We start from the raw sequence: 18,354 nt of genomic DNA on the forward strand, positions 1-18,354 counted from the left end.
GCACATTTTTAGAGTCACAGTCGGGTGATACATCCTGACTATGTATCACCATCAAACATTTTCCATGTTGCTACATAGAAGTCATTATCATTATCAGTTGCAACATAATTCATAAAGTAGATCAACATCATTTATTTAACCACTTCTATATTTGGGGGCATTTGACTCCAAAGTTTTACTCTTTTACAGTAATGGTATCGTGAAGATCTTCAGGCATAAAGCTTTTTCTTAGGAGTCGTTAGGCAAGGTCCTAGGGAATGAGATTCTGGGTTAAGTGGTGTGACTATATTTGGCATTTTTTAAATAGATCTTGCCAAATTGTTTTTTCAATCAAACAGTAAGGATTATTAAACACCTAAGTGTGATGCTAAAAATATTATGGGATGTGAGAAATATTCCCTTTTCATGGGTGTGGGAAGTAATGGGTCGCTAAAGGCAGTGTGATAAGACACACTACACTCCTTCCGCCCCTGATTCCTCAATGCTTGGGACATAATAAGCAAACATCCTACTACACTCCTTTCATCTGGTGGTAGGAGGGCAAAACAATCCTTTAGGTTTCAGTAAAAGGATAAAGAAAGAGTTTGTAAGGTTCATGACCCTATTTTAAAAGTATCACACCTAGAAATCTGAAGAGACAGTACTTATTTTTGTTCAACTTGTACAGTGATCCTTTTTCTCAAGACCTGATTCTTCTCTAGACACCACGACTGAAAAAGAAAGAATAAGGGAGCAACCAGAAAAATGGCTTCAAAGAAACAAATAATGGAAACACTTTCTTACTACTTATAAACAGCAAGAAATAATGCCAGCCAATTCTATTCAACCTGTAACATCTTTATCATTAACAACTTTCCCCTTTTTATCATTACTAAGACAACACATGATACATCTTTTTTTTTAAGTATTTCTGTTCTTTTTTTTTTTTTAATTTTATTTATTTTTGGCTGCGTTGGGTCTTCATTGCTGCACACGGTCTTTCTCTAGTTGCAGCGAGCGTGGGCTACTCTTCGTTGTGGTGCACGGTCTTCTCATTGCGGTGGCTTCTCTTGCTGTGGAGCACGGGCTCTAGGGCGCATGGGCTTCAGTATTATCTTTTAATTCATACACAAAAACGGAGATGTAGAAAGCCCTCGGCCTTCCAACAACAACAACAACAAACCCCACTGCTGTGGTATGATAGATATAGGAAAAAGTCTGAAAGAACACAAAATCAAATGCAGTCGTCCCTCAGTACCTGCAGGGGATTGGTTCCAGGACCCCTCTTGGATACCAAATTCCAGGGATGCTTAAGTCCCTTATATAAAATGGTGTACATCCTCCTATATACTTTAAATCATCTCTAGATTACTTATAATATCCAATACAATGTAAATGCTATGTAAATAGTTGTAAATGCAATGTAAATGCTACGTAAATAGTTGCCAGGCATGTGGCAAATTCAAGTTTTGCGTTTTGGAACTTCCTGGAATTTTTTTTCCCGGAATATTTTCGATCCACAGTTGGTTGAATTTGCAGATACAGAACCGTAGACATGGAGGGCCAACAATACTATACTAGAAAGTAAAACAAGATCCACTATATATAGGCTTTTGCAACTTGCTTTTAATGTAGCTTCTAAATATATACTTTTCATTAGGAAATATTTACAGCATACATAAAATTATAGGAACTCACCAACCAGCTTTATCTTTTTTAATATTTATTTGTTTATTTATTTTTATTTGGTTGTGCTGGGTCTTAGTTGCGGCAGGCGGGCTCCTTAGTTTTGGCACGTGAACTCTTAGTTGCAGCATGCGAACTCTTAGTTGCGGCATGCATGTGGGATCTAGTTCCCTGACCAGGGATCGAAGCCAGGCCCCCTCCATTGGGAGCGCAGAGTCTTAACCACTGCGCGACCAGGGAAGTCCCCAACCAACTTTATCTAATCTAACGTTTTGCAATATTTGCTTTAGATTTAAAAATATATAGAGTTGAAGCCCCTCGTGTGCCCCCATTATCTGTTTCCCTCCCTCCCTTCATAGAGATAAATCACATCCTGAATTGGCTATATATCATTTCAATGCGTGTTTTTATATTTTTATTACATAAGCATGTTTCAATAAAATATATTTACCTTATTCAATTCTAAAACGCATGCCTTTTCATATTATATCTCTAAAACTGGGATGCACCTTACAATCCCCAATAAAGCATTACATCACAATTTAATCTGCAGGTTTTCCCCTTTGTCAGTGTACATAAAATAGAGGTGCATCTCAGCAACAGTTGTTTAGATTCTATGAAATGTGGTAGTATTTTTTCCATGTTTTTTTTAAAATGAAATGTAAATGGTATCATGTTAAACATTCTACAACTTCATATTTTCATCCCATACTATGAGATTTACCAATGCTGTTACATGTATGCGGCATCTTTAAATGTTCTTAACTCACCACTACACACCACAAGATTAGGAGCCCTCTAGGTAAGGAGCAAGTCCTATGCTAGCTAGTGAAAATGGCAACCATTATTGCTCAAATGTGTGTGCTTGGCTAAAACAAAGAAAAGGAGTAACAAGATGGAAATAAGAAAAAAGGGAAGGAAAGAAGATAAACAGAAGATGCTTCCTTGATACGTAAGTAGCTGGGGACAGCAGACGACTGCATAACTAAACATGATGATTCAGGAATAAAAATGATGACAGGAGGAACTGTTCCCTGGAAATCTGTGCTGTTGCTACTCCAGAGCCCAGCTGGAGATGCAGTCTGCTCATGTCAACCAAGCAGGCACTAAGACCCCAGACCCCACCCGCCTTTACCCAGCCAACTTCGCTCACTGACCCCAAGGGGGCCCAACACCAGCATCAGGACAGGACAGGGCAGGCCACAGGGACGGAGAGACGACAAACAAGCGGCATTTACACAACAGGGACTGCAGTCTCCGTCTGCTTCCTCTGCTTCTGCTCCTCCCCGCCCCTCCATCCCACCTCCTCTCTCCACTCCCCTCCCCTGCTCATTTACGTTCCTCCTTTCTATTACTTTACTTGAGGAAGTCTACTCGAAGACCTGTGTCCACTGTCTGTCTGCTCTCCTACACACATAGACACACACGCACAATCATTCAGTGAAAAGCCATAATGATCACTCAGTACTAGATTTTGCTGATGAGACATAAGAAAATTTCCATTACTGGTTCCTAAAGCCAAACTCCAGTTTTAGCTTATTCAGTTTTAAAAGGTAAGAAAATAATAGGACTAGAGTTCCTAATAGCTTTTTCTTTTCTCTTTCCATATGATACAAAAATACCTTGGTGGAGGCAGATTTTATTTCTAAAAAGAGCCTCAGTGGCCAAACACACACACAGAGTCCTTACCTTCCAGAATCAGAGGACATACTGTGATAATTAGCAATATAATACGTCCCTGTAAGAATTAACACTTAGATTGTATTTTGCCCCTTTATCTCCATTTAACCACAAGCTTATGACACTAGTTTATCTAATAGCAGCTAACAAAGAAACATATGTTTCTCTGCATATTTTATGCATATTTCTTAAAAAAATAAAAGTATTACTGAATTCATTAATAAATGTACCTTTTAAAGAAAAATAGAATTCCTCAATTAATTTATTAATAAACTATATCTTTTTATCTTTAACAAAGATAATATTTTAAACTCTAGTGTATTTTATTTAGTATAAGGTAATAGAACTAAACAGTCCCCAACCATTTTACTGATTTTCTTTCTCCAAAACATTCTGTAAGCCATAAAATCTGCAGGTATTCTGGTGTTTTGGAGCATTCTGCAACTTAAGTTCCTGTTACTTGCTGACATATTTGACGTGTATTTGAACATAAATTATTGGAACATTCTTTCAGCTGTCAAGTTTGATTAACTCACTTTCTGTCAAGTTATCCTAATTAACCCACAGCCTTCAAGCTTTGGGATTATTGCTGTCAATTCTGTACAACCATTTGTTTAATGCACAGTCTGCTCTAATACCTTCCATGGTGAACCTGCAAATATAAACCCTTTTTGATTTTTTCTCATTAACTAGACGTTGGAAAGTACCATGCCGTATAATCTGTATTAATGTGTGAATACAAGTTTTGCCTACTTCATATGAAGCATTCAGAAAGAACTTATTAAACAAATAAATTCTCTCAGTGAAGGACTTTCATTTGTTCAAAAACTTCACTGAATGCCCACTATGTGTCAAGCACTGTGCTGGGCAGTACAGATATAATTGTAAACAAGGCAGACATAGATAGCCCCCGCTCTCATGGGCCTTACACATTTAGTAAGGAAGACAGACATTAACACATAATTACAACCAAACAGAGAGAAAGCTAATGCCACAATTCGTGCCTTGCACAGCACCTGCCGAAGTTAAGCTCAGTACATACTGTTATCATTACCTCAATTTCAAAAATACAAATAGTCTACCCAGTAAAGAACTATGTTAAAGTTATAAATCAGGAGTGATACAAAGGGAGGAAAAGAGATGACAGTCATGCTTCAAATTAAAATTGTGGTATAGTGGTGATGGACGCACAACACTGTGAATGTACTTAATGCCACTGAAGTGGACACTTAAAAATGGTTAAAATGATAGATTTTGTTATATATATTTTACTACAATAAAAAAACAGCATTTAAAAATTGTATTAGGTTGTTAAATGTTGAATCAACTTCAACAAAGACTTATAACACGTGAGTACTTCCGCATCTCAGAATGGTACATAAAAGGTGGAGAGAAGAGGAAGTCATACAGCACACAGCTGAAAGCAAACAGAAAATGTGAAACTGCTTCAATTCTCTTCTAACCTTACTGAATTGTTCAGTTCACCTGCTCTGCTCACACAGCCTGTAGAGCACAGCTGAGAAGGAAAAAAAAAAAAAGCCACAACCTTAGAAACGGGTTTCACTACAAATTCACAATTTCCAATATTTCCAATCTCGGTTCAGTTCTCAGAACTCTTCTCAATCCTTTTCCTTAACAGTAATCAGTTCCCAAACCTTTGCCACTCTCTCAAATCTGCTGTTAAATCCCACATTATGCTTAACACATACCCTCCTTCTCAGAGGAAGCAAAGGCCCCCTCAGTTTCCTGATCCTCACCAACCCTACCCCTCCATTTGTTTCCGTTCTTACTTTCCCCTCTCCAGGTCCTGAATAGGTGGCATCTCTGGCAAATGCACTGCCCCCCACCCCACCAGCAGCAGCAGCTGTGCTCTGAATTCCCTCATCTGTGACCTGCTCATGAATCTTATTCCATCAAGTAGCCACTTGGTAACTTGACCTTCTCCCCCTCTATAGGCTCCTTCTCCTCAAGCTACTCCCATGTTTAAAAAAAATTGTTTCCCTCCCCCCACCCTAATCCTCTTCTAGCTACCACCCTATTTCTCCCCTTTCTCATTTCTAAGCTTGCACCACCATCCCTACCTCCCAGTCACTGCTCCACAGACTACAGTCAGGCCCCACTCCCTGCACACCCAGGCCAATAAGTGTACGCTAGCTGAAGACATCAGTGATTTCCCAATGACTCATTTCAATGGACCCTCTTCAGTTTTTCTTAAAAATAGAAAATCTCAGCCATATTTGACTCTCTTGATCAGCAGTACCACCATTCACCTAAAATTACCCAAGTGAAAAACCTGCCTTTCCAGAGTCCTTGCATACTATTTCACCTCCTCATTCAGTCACACACACACACACACGTACACACACAAAAATACATAGTATTATCCTCTTGTTAAATTAAAAAATACAGGTAAGCTTATAGAATAAAATGAAAATTAAAATAAGGTGCACGAGAGACAAAAACATATGTCCACACAAACACCTGCACACAAATGCTCATAGCAGCACTATTCATAGTAGGCAAAAACTGGAAACAACCCAAATGTCCATCAACATGTGAATGGATAAAAAATTGTAGTACAGGCATGCAATGGAATACTACTCAGCAGTAAAAAGGACTGAACTCCTAGTACAGTCATCCCTCAGTATCTAAGAGGAGTTGGTTCCAGCAACCCAGCAGATACCAAAGTCTGCAGGTGCTCAAGTCCCTTACATAAAGTGACAAAGTATTTGCATATAACCTATTCACATCCTCTTGTATACATACTTTAAACCATCTCTAGGTTGTAACCCAGCAGGACCCTCTGGGGCCTTTCTGGGACAGACCCCTCCCCCATATCCCCTGCTTTAGCTCCTCTCTGAAGTGCATAGATAATAGTGTCTGATGCACATTTCCTAAGTTATTTTACACATGCTAAAACCACCACCAAATGGAAGAAATTAACTACTTGACCATGAGCATGTAGCCCCCAGACCTAATGGCACCTGAGGATTGATAATGTTAACCCCTGTGACCCTGCCCTGTTACCTCACCATCAACCAATCAGAGAATTGTGCATGAGCTGATCACACACCCTGGGACTCCCCTCCCACACCTGGCTTTTAAAAATGTTTTGCTGAAACCCATGGGGGGTTCAGGTGTTTTGTCACAAGTTGTCCTAGACTCCTTGCTTGAGGCTCTGCAATAAACGCTTTGCTCTCCTTCACCACAACTTGCTGTCAGTAGACTGGCTTTATCGCCTGCCTCGAGCAGACCCAATTTGGTTCAGTAACAGGTTACTTATAATACCTAATGTAAATACTATGTAAACAGTTGCCAGCATGTGGCAAATTACAGTTTTGCTTTTTGGAGCTTTCTGGAATTTTTTTTCTGAATATTTTTTTTCTGTGGTTGGTTGAACCCAGGATAGCAAAACCATGGATATGGAGGGCCAACTGCACATGCAACGACATGGTAGAGTCTCAAAAGCATCATGCTGAGTGAAAGCTAGACACAAAAGAAAACATACTGTGGGATTCCATTTATAGAAAATTTTAGAAAAAGCAAAACTATAGTGACAGAAAGCAGATCAATAGTTGTCAGGGACAGAGGTTCCAGGGATAGACTGGCTGCAAAGGGGCATGCAGCAACATCCTGGGGTGATGGAAGGCCCTGTATCATGACTTCAATGGTGATTACATTACCATATACATTTGTCAAAACTCATCAAATTGTAGACTTAAAATTGGTGAATTTTATCATATGTAAATTATCCCACAATAAAGCTGACTTCCAAAAGTTAAAGTGAATCTTCTAAAATGCATCCTAGGGACTTCCCTGGTAGCGCAGTACTCGAGAATGTGCCTGCCAATGCAGGGGACACAGGTTCGAGCTCTGGTCCGGGAAGATCCCACATGCCGCGGAGTAACTAAGCTCATGTACCACAACTACTGAGCCCGTGCTCTAGAGCCCACGAGCGACAACTACTGAGCCCGCATGCCACAACTACTGAAGCCTGCACACCTACAGCCCGTGTTCCGCAACAAGAGAAGCCACCGCAATGAGAAGCCCACATACAGCAACGAAGAGTAGCCCCTGCTCGCCACAACCAGAGAAAGCCCGTGAGCAGCAACAAAGATCCAAAGCAGCGAAAAATAAATAAATAAATAAATTTTAAAAATAAAATGCATTCTACTTAAGATTTCTGTGTCTGCATTTGCTTTTCATAGTCTTAATTCATATTTTTGTTCTATGGTAATTCAGTCCTATATAGAGTATTGTGTTTCTCATAATAATACAAATCCTTCTCTAACTGACTGGAAACAATACATAGAATTCTGTTTTATTTCCAGAAACCTTATCAAGGCAACAATTTACAATGTAAGTGTGTGAATTTTGTTATTATCAAAATGGGAGTATCCTGATTGTGATAAATAAGTAGTATGTCTCTGATTCCACCTGCATAGCAACTTCATTGACTCTCAAAAAGTTTCTTTGGGAACCTCTTGAATGAAGACCTCAAACTCCAAAAGATGAACACTGGCCTGTCTTTGAGACACTGTACCCATGTGGAAAACACGAGACAAGGACTTCCTCCTTATTTTATTCCCTTGGGATTGAAATGTGTACTTTTCTTTATTCCCATCCCACCCCTAGCACCTAATAAATACAGTAGTTTATGTTGACTCCTTCAAAATATTTAAGGCATAAATAAATGGAACTGCTGTCAGCAAAAGACTCACTTCCTAAACAATCTGTATTCAAACCAATTTTATAATGTTATCAATTTGCCTAATCCTAACAATTTGACTTCCCTGGTGGTTAAGACTTTGCCTTCCAATGCAAGGGGTGCAGGTTCAATCCCTGGTTGGGGAGCTAAGATCCCACAGGCCTCGTGGTCAAAAAACCAAAACATAAAACAGAAGCAATACTGTAACAAATTCAATAAAGACTTTAAAAATGATCCACATCAAAAAAAAATCTTTAAAAAAAAAAAAATTCTTGCCTAGTCCTAGTAACCAGAAATACATACACAAGTTGCAAGCCTTAACCTGTTAAGGCAGTTCTGTTAATCCTTAGCTGGGGTAAACCTACGAATGCCTACCTGAAAACCACAAGATAGTGTATTAATGTATGTTCCCTGTGGTTCCACATACAGTTTCCAGAGTTATAGAACGATCATGCTATAATGCAGGGGAGAAAAGGGTGAAGGCAACTAGTTTCCATTCACTTATAATTAGTCTTAGAAAGGCTGATTAATTATGACAGTTCCACTAACTCACTGACTTGCTTTCCAAAAATTAAGGATATTTCCAGCTAAATAGAGTAATTATCCAAAGATTAGTGGCTGGTGATTAATTTATCCTCTTAAGTGACCATAAATAATAGGGATTACATTGCCTTGACATTTTTCCATAACCCATTCTCAGTTGCCACCAGACACCCAAAGTCATCATGATGAATTAGAGGAAGAGACAGTTTAATTGGATTAAGCATTACTTTTATCTGATTTTTTTCCAAAAAATAATAATAGTCTGCCTTTTGCTTTAAGTGTCTCAATATTTGTTTCCTAATCAAAGCTACAAAAAAAACCTACCACGTATACCAACTAATTATAATAGCATACACATAATGAACACTAAGTTATACAAAACAGTGTATTTTCAAGTCAATACCAAAAAACATACATTGGTGTGTTGGCATGGGATTTAAAAGACTATATGGCTTCTGTTTCTCAAACTCTGAGGAAAAAATACTTGAGTTGGCCTTCCCTCTTCCTCCCCTCCCCATGATCACTGGATATCAAATTGACTTGTCATCAGGCCAGTACTTGAGTTCAACCCCAGAAGCACAACAGTAGACAAGCATGGTGGAAACACTGCCTTAAACCCTGACATGTGCTTTAATACAGACCTTGTAAATGAAGCCAAAAGGTACTAAAAGATGAAACAGTTACTGGAAGGAAGGGTAGCGGGTAGGGGTGTCTTGGCTTACAAAATAAGGCAGATACCCTCTTCTTGCACAATCATCAATTCCCTTTCACCCACCCCCTGCTTTTACTGGTTCTTCCTCCAGGGTCACTGCACTTCCAGCAACTTCGGCTGGGCTTCAATCACAAGAGAGCAATTCAGAACCTGAATTCTGAGAGATTACAGCACAGCACGTGAGTCAACACACACGCCCACATACAGGGACTGTGCCAACCTACTCAGTAACAAGAGTGTCTGACATATCTGTTGTGCATCCAAAGCACTTTGACATTCTTTTATCTTACTTGAGTCTCACTGCTACAACTGAGGAACTGAGTAGCTGACTCAGTTCCTAAACTCTGTGAAGGCTGATCTACAAGATAACATCTTCCTGTTGAACAAGTTTTCCACCACTATCAATACTTCACATTTAAATTATAAATATATAAATTAATTGAAACGATTCTAAGCCACTCCCACAGGCTCTTGGTCTAAAACATCTTGAAAATAAGACTTACAGACTGGTTTAATTATACGGTGAATGCAAGAAACAGTAAATGCCGATAGTCTCAGAGGTTATGTAAAACTAAAGGGGAAAAAAAAAACCCAAGTCTTAGGACTAAGTTTTGGAAATACTTAAGACAATGACAGTAAAAAGTACAATCTGACTTTTGGAAAGTTGCAAATCTGAATTAGAGAAATCTAAATGCTGGAAAGATTTTTTTTTAAGGATGAAGTTTTGTTACTTTTAAATAAGATGATTTCAATGGAAACCAACTAAGCTACCTAGGAGCAGCCCCTGGGGCTTCTTGAGACAGAATTTCTCAGTTTCTATGATTACATCACATTCCTAATAAAGAGACAGGCTCTTTCCAAAGCTCCACCTCTGGCCTCAGCTTCACTCTGAGGCTCCAGGTTTACGTGTCCAGTTATCTGCTTGACATCATCCCCTGATGCCCTGCTGGCATTTCACACTCATATGTCTAACACCTGAGTCAGCCTTTCCCTGTCAACTCCTCCTCCACATGCCCCTGGTCCTGTCAGTGGCACCATGCAGGACTGTCTACATCATTTGTAGGGCCGAGTACAAAACGAAAATGTGGGGCTCCTAGTTCAAAAATTATTTAGATGCTGTCCCCAGGCATAAGCATCATCTGTTTCCATGCCACTGTCCACATGCATCACTTGCCAGACTTCCCTCAGTCTGTCCTTTGAAATGTCTCACATCTACCCCTTCTTTCCCACTTCCACTGCTGGGCCCCAAATCTACCCCGGCTCTCAGCCAAGACCTCCGTAATTGATGTTCCTCCTCTTTCTTTCCCTCTGCAACCCAGTCACAACTTTTTAAGGCACACTTCAGACATCCTTGATATCTTCCCATTGCCTATTAAATCATATGCAAACTTCTTAGCTCGAAACTCAAACCTTCCATTCCCCATTCTTTCCCAGCCTTATCTTCTGGGACTTTCCTCTACAATTCCTGGGCTCTTGCCAAACCAAACTCCTTGTCATTCATTTAATGAGCCCAGTGTATAGTCGAGTATTAAAGAACCTGGGTCCTGATGCCAGAGACTTAAGTTCAAATCCAGCTCCACTACCTACTAGCCTCAGTTGCCCATCTAAAACATGAGGCGGCATAAGAGTAGTTATACCACAGGATAAATAAAACAATATAAAATACATAGTAAAGCACAGTAAGACGTTCATTATTAGCCTGTACCCTCCCCTGGGATAACTTTTCTACTAAATCTGTTGAAGAAAGTCTACCAATCCTTTAAAGCCTAACTCAAAAACTACCTCCCTAAAGCCTTCCCTGATCATCTCAGTCAGAAGTCATTTTGCCTTCCCCTAAAATCCAGTATCTTGTTTACACTGCATTTAACATGGGTGGCATACCGCCTTCAAGTTATTTATGTACATAGCATTTTGTCTCCCCTCATAACCTCTCAAGAGTATGGAATACTCCAGATTCCTTTCTGTTTCTTGCATGGCCCCTAGTACATAGATTGTGCCCAAATGCTTTCTACATCACTTTTAAAAATAAATAAGAGCAAAAAATAATAATTTTAAACACACATACACCCAAATTAATTAATTAAAGCTATTTCAACAGAATTAGCTGGGTCTGGAAGAGGCTGAGGCAAGGTGACAGCACATACAGAGAATGAGACAGGGCTGCTCTTGCAGCCTCGAGCCTCTCAAGGATGAGACGTCACCTGAAGGAGTCACTAAGTCCTCATGGCCAAGTCTCCAGACGGTTAATTTCCATCCCCACTCCCAACCCCAAAAAAGGCCCTGATCAACACCTGGGCTGAGAGAGCAGAGGAAAGGGAACAAGGGCATGCCCCACCTGCCAAGGTGTGTCAGATGAGAATCTAAGGACTAGGATAATCTCAGGCCTTTCTAGTGTTCCCACCTGTGGTAACAAAGTTTTACTCTAATATATTCATTTGTATGTGTCCTCTTATATTTCCAGATATTATATATAATTCCCAAGCCATTTACTGCTTCTAAAGGGCTCAAAAGCTGGTAAAACACACTGCCCTAAAAGCAAGGAAATATGATTTAAAACTAATTTTTTAAAATACCATTGGTAATTAGCAAATTAGCAAATATTAATATAAATAAAACCTAACATTGGTAGGGTTTTCAGGAAGCTAGTATACTGCTGGTGCACAGTAAACGGACTCAAGTTCTCTAAAGAACAATCTGACAATGTGTAACAAGCGTTATAAAGTTGTTCATACCCTTTGAACCAGTAATTTCACTTTTGGACATATACCCCAAGGAAGCAATCCAAGAGGGGGAAAAAAATTTTGTTCAAAGATGTCTACAGATATGTTATTTACATTGCATAACACAGCCTGCAATTCAAACACCCAGCAAAAGGAGGTCTGGCTGAGTAATCTAGGGTAGATCAGTATGATAGCCGAATATCACATTTACTGAAAACATGAAGCAGGTACGCTACCTGATAAAGAAAAATGTACCTTAAAAGGATTGTTCACTGAGAAACAGAAAACAAAATATTCACATATAAATCTACAATTCCTTATTTCCAATTTTGGAATCCCAAACCCAAAGTTTTTTTATAAGATGGCATCAATACTCACTTGGAAGTAAAACATGATCTGAACTGACATGAGGGTACTTATGGTCTCTATTTGTCCCAATTACTCTGAATAGCCATACATTTTATTGCAGAAATATCAGTGTATTAGATTATAGGGTGCTGCCTCAGACTCCCCTGGGCGGGGAGGGGCGGGGGGTAAAAAACACAGCTGTATGAACCAGGTTACTTTTTTAAAATCAAAAAAATTCGACCCCAAAACACGTATGGCCCCAAGAGTTTCAGATAAGGGACTGTGGCTCTGTGCTAATGACATCAGTTGTAAATTTAAACAGTTAAAGTTTGGTATTCCTCAGCTTTGTTGAAAAAAGTGTCTGAGGGACTTCCCTGGTGGTGCAGTGGTTAAGAATCCGCCTGCCAATGCAGGGGACACGGGTTCAAGCCCTGGTCCGGGGAGATCCCACACACCGCAGAGCAACTAAGCCCGTGTGCCACAACTACTGAGTCTGTGCTCTAGAACCCGCGAGCCACAACTCCTGAGCCCTTGTGCCACAACTGCTGAAGCCCACGCACCTAGAGCCCATGCTCTGCAACAAGAGAAGACACTGCAAGGAGAAGCCCGCGCACTGCAATGAAGAGTAGCCCCTGCTCGCCACAACTAGAGAAAGCCCACGTGCAGCAACAAAGACCCAACGCAGACAAAAATAAATAAATAAAATAAATAAATTTATTTTTTTTAAAAAGTGTCAGAAAGGCGTGCATTCTTTCAGGGAAGCTCCTTATAATGCTACATCTTCAGGAGTGTGTGAAAAGACAAACCAAATCCCTCTCCAAATAATTACAAATTCCAAACCAATAAAACTGAACTAATTACAATTTCTTTTTGCTTAGATTCAAGAAGATTTCACATTTCGGAAAAGGGTCAGTCTTCTGTCCTACTGAGCATCATTTTACAGACACAAGTTTACTAAAAGAAATGATAAACTGTCATATTTTTATAAAGAACACTGAGCTAAAATTTAGGTCATTTAAAAGTATTATTTTAAATCTTTTACTTTAAATAGTCATTTAATATGTAACCATTTTTTATCCAGGCAGAGATTTTTTTTTTTCCTGGTGGCAACACAATGTGGCTTTGAGATTTTTTTTTTTTCTGGTGGCCAGCAGCAAAATGTGGGGAATGCTCTATTTGCCTTTGCCCTCGTACAAGTAGTCTGTGTACCAGAAACACAAAAGAACCACCAAACAAGAGGATTCTTGATTAGTAATTATTTATCACTCTGGATTTACAATTATGCATACAAACACAAATATTCATCTATTATCTCTTCTGACCCTTCTCTAGTCCCTCTACCCGCCCTCCAAAAGAGAAATATCAATAATAATTCCCTGTGCTGTGTCTGGCTGGGGCTCAGGTGTGATTAGCATCGCATGATCTAGCTCTTAGCGGCTGTCCATCTGATATTAAATATCTCCATTTTGATCCAAAACAAAATGTGGCCAAATAATGTAACATGATTTAAAATCAGCTCCCTGGGACTTCCCTGGTGGTCCACTGGTTAAGACTCCGCACTTCAAATGTAGGGGCCACGGGTTCAATCCCTGGTTGGGGAACTAGGATCCCAGAAGCTGTGCGACACAGCCAAAAAAAAAAAAGCCTCTCCTCCTAATCTGTTCTTATACAATTAATGAAAGATTGTCATTATAAAAATAAAATCAGTTCCCTTTACCAGTTCCAGCCTATTCCATAATTAACATTTTTCTCTGAGAAGAAAGAGACAAAACCTAACAACTACAATGAAAACTCCATACATCTATCATTTATTCCCACAAAACTGCATAATCTTAGGCCAAATTTACTATTACAGTCATTAAAGTTAATACTTCTAATGCTAATGGTTAATTATTTTTTAATATTAATATTTTTATTATCATAAAAGCAACACTTTTTCAACATAGAAAAACTAGATGCTACAGATAAACCAACAGAGACTAAGAAACCCAAAAACCTGGCACTGGGAGGTAACTTTGGAGTCGGGGGTACTGCTGCCAAAGTTCAAGTGTTACATTACTGCAGGAAAACAACGGCAACTTTCTGCCCCCATCTGCGCTAAAACATCAATTAACTTTGTGGAATGCGGTTGTTTAAACAACCATTGGACAAATGTGAATCCTTTGAGATGCTGCCATTTGAAATTGGAACGTGAAGTCAAAACTAATAAAAAGGATAATTAAGCAAGATGAAAAGGTTTTTACTATTAAAACCAGTCACCAGACTAACCCACCCCACTTGGCATTAGTACCTACACAGAAAAAGTCAATAAATACCTCTGTTTAATGAGTAGTGGTTTTCTACTCTAATGAAACGTATCTCAGAATTGGTTTTTGGATCCAGTCTAAGTTGGTCACAAGACTAAATAAATTTTGACTTTCTGAACACATGCAGAACACTGTTGATGCAATTTACTCTTTAGCAAAAAAAAAAAAAAAATGGGTAAAGCTGAACCACAGACCAATGCACCTTTCCCTGAGTTTTATACGTTAATTTAACCACTGACCTTTCATTTAGATTTAACTATCTAATGACAGGAAAGCATACCTTGAACTGAATTCAAAACTCCAGTCACTGACTCTCAAGTTGGAGGACTGGAGGAGGAAGGCAGCACAGTTCCCCCTCACTAAGAGGAGCATATCAGAGAGGCACACTTAGTTTTAAAAAGCATATTCAGTATTATAATTTTGCCTTCAAAAAAACAAAAAAAGAATCCTAGGGAATTCCCTGGCCATCCAGTGGTTAGGACTCATCACTTTCACTGCAGGGGCCTGGGTTCAATCCCTGGTCGGGGAACTAAGATCCCACATACCACGTGGTGCGGCCAAAAAAAATCTTAATTATTTCCATAATACCACTAAAAGTAAAGGAACAAAATCTTAGCTGGTGGAAAAATACAGAAACATGGCTTTATCTTCCGGGTATTAGGGAATCTCACTCAAAAGTTAAACTACCCTTGGAGGTGTGTATCAAAATTTTCAACAGCTATGAGACTTTTATGTTTGGGAACAAAGGGGGTTAGAAACACTGCTTTGGTCCACGTACCTTATTTCAAATCTTTATTTCATGTGTATCCCCATAATTAAAAATTAGTGAAATGCAATAGCCAAGACATGGAAACAACCTAAATAATGTCCATTGACAGATGAATGGATAAGGGAGATTTGGTACTGGGTTGACCAAAAAGTTCCTTCAGTGTTTAAGTAAAAATAAAAGACACATTTTTCATTTTCACCAAGAACTTTAAAGAACAATGTATTCACTGTTTTGTTCCACTACCTTCTGTCATTTTTCAGGCAACTTCATAATTCCATCTTCCAAAACTTTTTCTTTTTGAGCAAAGAACTGTTCCAGGTGCCTTTTACAGTCTTACAGGGAATTGAAATTTTTTCCATTAAGAGGATTTTGTAAAGACCAAAATAAATCGAAATCCAAAGGTGCAATGTCTGGTGAATACAGCAGATGAATCAGAACTTCCCAGCCAAGCTGTAACAGTTTTTGCCTGGTCATCAAAGAAACATGTGGCCTTGCGTTATCCTCATGGAAGATTATGCATTTTCTGTTGACTAATTCCGGACGCTTTTCGTCGAGTGCTGCCTTCAGTTGGTCTAACTGGGAGCAGTACTTCTTGGAATTAATCGTTTGGTTTTCTGGAAAGAACTCATAATAGAGGACTCCCTTCCAATCCCACCATATACACAACATCACCTTCTATGAATGAAGACCAGCCTTCGTTGCGGTTGGTGGTGGTTCATTTCGCTTGCCCCACAATCTCTTCTGTTCCACATTACTGTACAGTATCCACTTTTCATCGCCTGTCACAATTTATTTTAAAAAACAGAACGTTTTCATTGCGCTTAAGTAGAGAACTGCAGGCAGAAATATGGTCAAAAAAGTTTTCTTCGCTTAACTTATGTGGAACCCAAATATCAAAGCGATTAACATAACCAAGCTAGCGCAAATGATTTTCAGCACTTGATTTGGATATTTTGAGTATGTCGGCTGTCTCCCACGTGGTATAACTTTGATTGTTCTCAATGCCTCGATTTGATTGCTATCAACTTCAACTGGTCTACCCGACCGTGGAGCATCGTCCAGCGAGAAATCTCCAGCACGAAACTTCGCAAACCACTTTTGACACGTTCGATCAGTGGCAGCACCTTCTCCATATATTGCACAAATCTTTTTTTTGCATTTGATTTGCATTTTTACCTTTCTTGAAATAATAAAGCATAATATGCCGAAAATGTTGCCTTTTTTCTTCCATCTTCAATATTAAAATGGCTACACAAAAATTCACCAATTTTGATAATTTCTTTTTAAGTGCACGCTGATATGACAGCTGTCACAATACAATCCAACAAAATTGTTTCGAATGAACTTAAAGACAACTAAGCACTATTAGAGTCAGCTTACAGAAAAACCCAAACTTTCGGGCTTCCCTGGTGGCGCAGTGGTTGGGAGTCTGCCTGCTAATGCAGGGGACATGGGTTCGAGCCCTGGTCTGGGAAGATCCCACATGCCGCGGAGAAGCTGGGCCCGTGAGCCACAACTACTGAGCCTGCGCGTCTGGAGCCTGTGCCCCGCAACGGGAGGGGCCGCAATAGTGGGAGGCCTGCGCACCGCGATGAAGAGTGGTCCCCGCACCGTGATGAAGAGTGGCCCCCGCTTGCCGCAACTGGAGAAAGCCCTCGCACGAACCGAAGACCCAACACAGCCAAAAATAAATAATAAATAAATAAATAAAGTAGCTATAAAAAACCCAAACTTTCTGGCCAACCTAATACATATATACAATGGAATACTACTCGGCCATTAAAAAGAATGAAATAATGCTATTTGCTGCAACATGGACACAACTAGAGATTATCATACTAAGTTAAGTAAGTCAGAAAGAGAAAGACAAATACCATATGATATCACTTGTATGTGGAATCTAAAAATATGACAGAAATGAACCTATCTATGAAACAGAAACAGAATCACGGACATAGAGAAGACTGGTGGCTGCCAAGGGGGAGGGGGTTGGAGGAGGGATGGACTGGGAGGTTGGGGTTAGCAGATGTAAGCTTTTATATATAGAGTGGATAAACAACAAGGTCCTATATAGCAAAGAGAACTATATTCAATATCCTATGAGAAACCATAATGGAAAAGAATATAAAAAAAAGAATAATTCAGTTATATGTATAACTGAATCACTTTGCTGTACAGCAGTAATTAACACAACATTGTAAATCAACTACACTTCAATTAAAAAAACTTAATGGGACTTCCCTGGTGGCACAGTGGTTAAGAATCCACCTGCCAATGCAGGGGACATGGGCTCCATCCCTGGTCCAGGAAGATCCCACATGCCACGGAGCAACTAAGCCTGTGCATCACAACTACTGAGCCTGCACTCTAGAACCCGTGCACCACAACTACTGAGCCCGCGTGCCTAGAGCCCGTGCTCCACAACGAGATGCCACCGCAATGAGAAGCCCGCGAACTGCAAAAAAGAGTAGCCCCCGCTCACCACAGCTAGAGAAAGCCCACGCGCAGCAACGAAGCCCCAACACAGCCAAAAAATAAAAAAAAATTTTAATTAAAAAAAAAGAAAATCATGACTACATTAATATAAGCATGTAGTAAAGTTAGAAATTCTATCTGGCCACCTTCTTAAAAAAAATGAAATGAAATGAAATAAAATAAAATTTAAAAACTTAGTGAAATGAAAAAAGACTTCAATTTGGGAATAAGGCAAGTCACCTCCTCAGTTTCCTAGTTCTAGTTCCTACATGCAAGGCGGAATGCAGGCATTTTGCTGTTAATGAAGATAACTTAGCTAAGAAGGTATGATCACACGCATGTGGTACACAGATAACCAAGAGCACTGCCCTCCTCCATTACTCCAGTCCTAGAGGGCGGCTCTGGGTGGTGCTTCTGCACGGCTCCCA

At 39.6% G+C, this 18,354-nt stretch overlaps 1 protein-coding gene and 1 long non-coding RNA gene across 2 annotated transcripts in view; one reads left to right on the plus strand and one right to left on the minus strand.

The window, feature by feature from the left end:
• Positions 1-17,176, plus strand: part of LOC309667195 — a 190,334-nt gene extending 173,158 nt beyond the window's left edge. The window contains exon 2 of the long non-coding RNA XR_014267608.1: positions 17,073-17,176. This is a non-coding gene — a long non-coding RNA (uncharacterized lncRNA). The remainder of the gene's footprint in view (positions 1-17,072) is intronic.
• Positions 1-18,354, minus strand: part of SLC16A10 (solute carrier family 16 member 10) — a 138,004-nt gene that overhangs the window by 111,304 nt on the left and 8,346 nt on the right.

This window comes from Balaenoptera physalus, assembly GCF_965194825.1.
Source record: "Balaenoptera physalus genome assembly, chromosome: 9".
Lineage (NCBI taxonomy): Eukaryota > Metazoa > Chordata > Mammalia > Artiodactyla > Balaenopteridae > Balaenoptera > Balaenoptera physalus.